The following is a 6,000-nucleotide window of genomic DNA, read 5'->3' on the forward strand; positions in this document are numbered from 1 at the left end:
TGTTGGACACGATCAAACATCACGATCACGTTTTTTTATTTAAACAATTAAAAAACGTAAAAAAATTTTTTATTGACTATTCGTGTATTGTTCCCGCGAATGCATATGTCTGGAAATTTTCATTCATTTGTATTGAAGAAAATTCAGTCAAATTAACGTCTAAAGATTTGACGCAAACTATTGAACTAAAGAAAAGAGTTTAATAAAAGAGAACAACCAAACTAGGCATATTTAATTTATAGTGAAATACCACAATTGCTGGCATTAAAGAGATGGAAGAAAAATATTAAAACCTTATTTTGTAGGTATACAGAGCGAGTTTTATGTATGGAACATCTCAATTATCTCGGAAATGGCTTCCACGATTTTTATAGGTTTTAGTGGGTAAAGGTCTCTGAATGCGTCCGATATTATAGTGGTGTTAGCATTATTGTCAGATCTTCCGTTTTTCTGTAAATCTGGGGAAATTTCTTGTTTCAAATGGAAGTCCCTGTATATTTTTACGTTTTAAAGTTCTGAAGAAATAGTGATGGTTTTTTATGTAATATTAACAATACCTAAATGCCGTAATTTCGGAGTTATTTCAACATTAATTAAAAAAAATATTTTAAACAAATTATAAAATTTCATAAATTTCACAAAAAAAAAATAAAAAAATAAAAAAAATTTCTACTCACTACTATCACGTTTCTCGATGCACTTACGAGTGGAAAGTTATGTTGCGAAATTTTTCATCAATTTATCACGGAAAAGGGTAAAATGTTAGATTTTTCAAACGGCGCCACAGCTCCCGGGTTAATGAAGCCCGATCGCCCATTCTCTCGATTAAAATATTCCCAAAATTTTTATGGTGAGCTTATAGTAGAAGGTTTGAGTTTTTAAACACTCGTAATTCCAAAAAAATTATATTTTTTACTCGTGTTATGAGCCTTGAAATCGTAATTTTTCTATTCTAAGTACTATTCTAAGTACCTACTATTAACTTGAAAACGATTAACTTTAGAGAGATAAAACATCTTTTTTGTTCCCAATGACCCAAAGAATCTAAAATTATGTAGAGGAAAGTAACAAAATATGGAATAGTGCCCTAATATGGAATTCCTTGATTTCTCCGAAAGTATAAGTTGGAAGCGCACTACAAGATCATCCTCTATTTCAGTCGCTCTCTTTATTATCGTATTCACACCTCTGTGTCAGATGCGCGAACGATACGTGTCTGACAGGCGCGTTTTGTTTTATCGTCTTGCAGAAAATTTCAAAGGTAAATATATTCAACAAATATTATTGGTTATTATGCATGAATGCAGACTTGTTATGTTATTGCATATATCAATAGTACCTTTATTTTGATATTTTATGACCTTCTGTAATTAAAACATTACGACTTGAAAAAATGTTGATACTAGTTTGAACTAATGTACAAATCCAAATATGGACAGTCGTTAGTGCCTAATTATGGAATAGTGGATTAAGTGTAAGTGGGCTCATTATGATTGTGCTGGTCCAGAGTTTCATACATAGATCTGTGATGTGTCTGCAAGTGAATTAAGCTACTTCTTTAATTTTTCACAATTTTCTTATTTAAATTTATTTGATCTCAGATGTTTATGTCTATTTTTGTTATTGATATGTTGGTTTATGCCAATATTCCATATATGGGTACCTATTCCATATTTGGTTACTTATTTGGGATTTTTTTTTTGTTCGATTTTTTTTTTGTTAATTAAGATATTTAATAGAAGGCTTTTAATTACTCCATAAAAATGTATGACTGATGTGTCATAACATTAAATTGTTTTCATTTCTATAAACGTATTATTTTATATCCCCAAAACTAAATGGTATGCCATAATCGGCGACTTTCCTCTATGTCTGGGGCCCCCTCCCAGAAACACAGAAACCAAGAGTTTGTTTACAATTTAAAAGAACACGCCAATTTGTATTGGAAGGCGGACAAAATTTTATGCAAAATTCATGACTTCAAAAGTAACCCCCTACTACCCCGCATCAACCCCAATTTTTTTTTAAATAGCAATAATAATTATTGTTTAATTATTGTTAATATTGTTGTTAATTATTGTTAATAATTATTGTAGTCAAGTGGCACATCATTTAAAAGATATCTTTTCCCTACACGACCCTCTATTTTTTTGCGGAATAACTTGTAATGATTACTTTTAATAAATTTATATTAAACTAATTTATAATAAACATTTATTTTACTTTATTAACTATTACTTTATTACCTAATTTATAATAAATTTGGTTAAGTCCAAAATTATCTTCAAACTTACTACGTAATCAAAAAAAAAATAGAGTGTCGTGTAGAGAAAAAAATTACCTCTCAAATGATGTGCGACTCGGCGACACTTTATATTAAGAAAAAAACAACTGGGGGTTGATGCCTGGCATAAGGGGGTTACATTTGAGGGCAAGAATTTTGCATGAAACAATACCAATTGACAAGTTTTTTTTATTTTGGAGAAGCTCTTGGTTTCCAAGTCTGGGGGGAGTTAAATTCCACAATTCACATTTCACATCCACATTCAAAGCCCACACGACCAAAAGAACAAATGTTTTTACTTAGTCAGCTAAATTAGTGTCCATTGCCAAAATATTATTTATGCATTGCAACAATTAAACAAATTAAATAGCCGGCACATGTTTAAATATGATAACAAATTATTTCATGTGACCTACGGGGTGATAAAAATATACTGTTTAATATCGGATATAAATTATGAATATTTGATATTGAACAATCATATCAAACTTGTATATGGCTAATAAATATAATTTTTATGTTTGGTAACCTTTTCTTTTTGTAAGTACTGAATAATTTTTATCGCTTACTAAATTTTTGTCATCAACTATCATTTAAGTAAACAAGACATGTTTCGGAGACATAAAGACTAAGATGGGTGTGGTGGTTCATAAAATACCCAACCACCGCGACTTACTCTCACCTATCCCATTGTGAGAAGTGGCTTCTGGATCCTGAGGGAACAGCGCTCTGGCACCATGTGAGATATAGTGGCGTTGGACCGCTGAGGTAATTTCACATGGGATACGTGAAAACCATCCTCAAAAACCACAAAAACTAAATGTAGTTTCGGGTATTGTAGGTAATCAGTTAGTTGGGTCTTTTTTTATAGAAGGAAATTTAACAAGCGATAATTAAGAAATATTAACGCAAACTCTCTACTAACGGACACCTCTCTTCGCCGGACACCTCCTCTATACGGACGATTAAAAAAAATCATTCGGCGATATATGAACCTGCACCCTTTAACTACCTTAGACGGACACTCTCAACAACAGACGCGGACAGTAAATGAAGGTAAATGCGTACAGTAAATAATAAAAATGTTTCAAATATTTTGCAATATAAATGTGTATAATACATTTATTATTTCAAATCAACACAGATGTCTACGACGTGATATTTGATACTGTTCTCGTTATTAACACTAAGTAATAAAAATTGAATGAGTGTTTCCGTCGATGAAAGTAATGCGACAAAAGGAATTCATTAAATATATTGTTTTGACTGGAACAAGGATTTAAGAATTTTAACCGAAATGTCTGATTAAACCTATTCAATAGACGTAGTTGTATTATTATTATGAGTGGTTCTGTAACGTGAATAATATGGGGTCCGCCAAAAGGAAGTTTTAAGTTTAAAAGAAAAAGTCGAGTAGTGTGCTGCAATAGACCTCAAAATAATTGTTTTCGATTGATTTTTTAAAGTTCGGTCTAAAATTATTCCTGTTTCTGGTAGAATTATTCGAGAAAATGCATTAGAAGTTGCAAGGGAACTAAGCGTTGATGTGAAAGCTTCTGGTGGATCTCCCGAGAAATTTCGTAAACCATATATTTCCTTCAAATCTGTGTGGGGCGAAGCAGCAGCTGCTGTATATTTTTTAGTGGTTTCTAACTGGAAGGAGAGAGTGCTCACTTTAATTGGAGTATTCTCTCCGCGAGACATTTTTAACGCAGATAAGACGGGATTATTTTTTAGAGTTTACAGCATTACCCAAGAAAACTTATACCCTGGAAGGAGAAAGGTGCACTGGAGGTAAGGCTTCTAAAGATATGATCAAAATTATATTTTGGACCAATATCATGGTGGATAAAGAACACTGGAACACTGGACACTGGTAACCGGAAACACTAAAAGATGGTAAAAGTCCACGGTGGTTCAAGGTTTTCCACGCAAAACAATTACCCATCGAATGGTACAGCAATAAGAAGTCGCGAATGACAAATGACAAGGGTAATCATGTCACAACAATTTAAAAGACTATACAAATCAAAGAAAATACCATTTTATAAATGCAATAAAGACAATTGATTTGTTTTTATGCCAAATTGCAAATAAAATTTGACAACTGTCAGATTTAACTAAAATGTCATGTCACTAAAAGGTCATGTCACTAAAATGTCATGTCACTAAAGTGTATATTATCACGGACTTTTTTTCTATCATTTGTGACGCACTGAAAAATGCTCATAAAAAGAAGCATATACAATACAGTGAGCACGTAAAGGTTGAAATAAGTTCATTTTCTCGAGAATGGAAAATTTATTTTTAAACTACGACTTTTTAACATATATATCATACTAGTGACGTTATCCATCTGGGCGTGATGACGTCATTGATGATTTTTTTAAATGGGAATAGCGGTCGTGTGATAGCTCACTTGAAAGGAAATTTAATTCTCTATTCAGTAATATAAACATTTACATAATTATTTATACAGGGTGTCCAAGAAAACATTTTTTTTAATTTAATATATTGACATAAAAAGAAGAATGCATGTAATTTATTTAATCCAAAATACATTTTACTACTCTCAGAAAGCAAAAAACAATATTTATTTGTCAAATAAACATTATTTCCCGTTTTCTGATAGCAGTAAAATATATTGTGAGTTAAATAAATTACACGCATTCTTCTTTTTATGCCAATAAATTTAATTAAAAAAATTTTTTTTGACACTCTCTATAAATAAATATGTTAATCAAAAATGAATAACCGTTTTCAATTTCGTTGCAAAACGAAAATACAGCCGAACCATATTCCAGTCCAATCAGAGAGTGCTGCAAGCACCTCTACCGGTTTCGAAACTTATTAGTCTCTCATCAGGAGGCACATATGCTGCTCTCCCTGATCCAACCAAAACAAACCCCAGCGTGCAGTCCCGAATTGCAACGAACGAAATGGCATAGATGCCCTAGCGGCAACTGCTAGCAAAAGACTAAGTTTTCACTCTAATGGCATATAACATATCCCACCAGAATGAAAACAATGGGAACCTTCTCTGGTTATGTTTATATTACTATGTTAATAGTAATTATAATTAATAAATTATAATTATAACTAAATATGTTAATGTTTATATTACTGAATAGAGAATTAAATTACCTTTCAAATGATCTATCAAACGACCCCTATTCTCATTTAAAACATTTTAAGATGCCGTCATCACGCCCAGATGGGTGACGTCACTAGTATGATACTTATGCCAAAAAGCCACAATTTAAAAATAAAAATTTACCTCTTTTGTGATTTTTTTCCAAAATCGTCCATTCTCGAGAAAACGAATTTATTCCAACTTTTACGTACTCACTGTATGTATATTACATACAAATATGTACAGCTGGTTCCTAAAAAACTGATACGACTCTAAAGCTGATTTTGTAGAAAATTGAGCAGTGTATTTTGAAGGATAAATACTTATTATTTACATACTGTCACTGTCACTGCCAAATCTTAAAATTTGTCAGATAACTTATTCTATTCAACCTCATAAAATGGCTCCACATGCTAGCAAAGAACTAAAAGCAAGAATTGTAACGAAATTAGAAGATGGTTGATCACTAGCTGCCGTAGAGAACCATTTTAACGTAAGCAGAACAACAGTTTTTAATAGTAATAAAATATGGAGAGAACAAGAAACTCTCGAAAGAAAGCAAGGTTCTGGAAGACCACAAATA

The sequence above is a fragment of the Diabrotica virgifera genome, chromosome 2 (assembly GCF_917563875.1).
Source record: "Diabrotica virgifera virgifera chromosome 2, PGI_DIABVI_V3a".
Lineage (NCBI taxonomy): Eukaryota > Metazoa > Arthropoda > Insecta > Coleoptera > Chrysomelidae > Diabrotica > Diabrotica virgifera.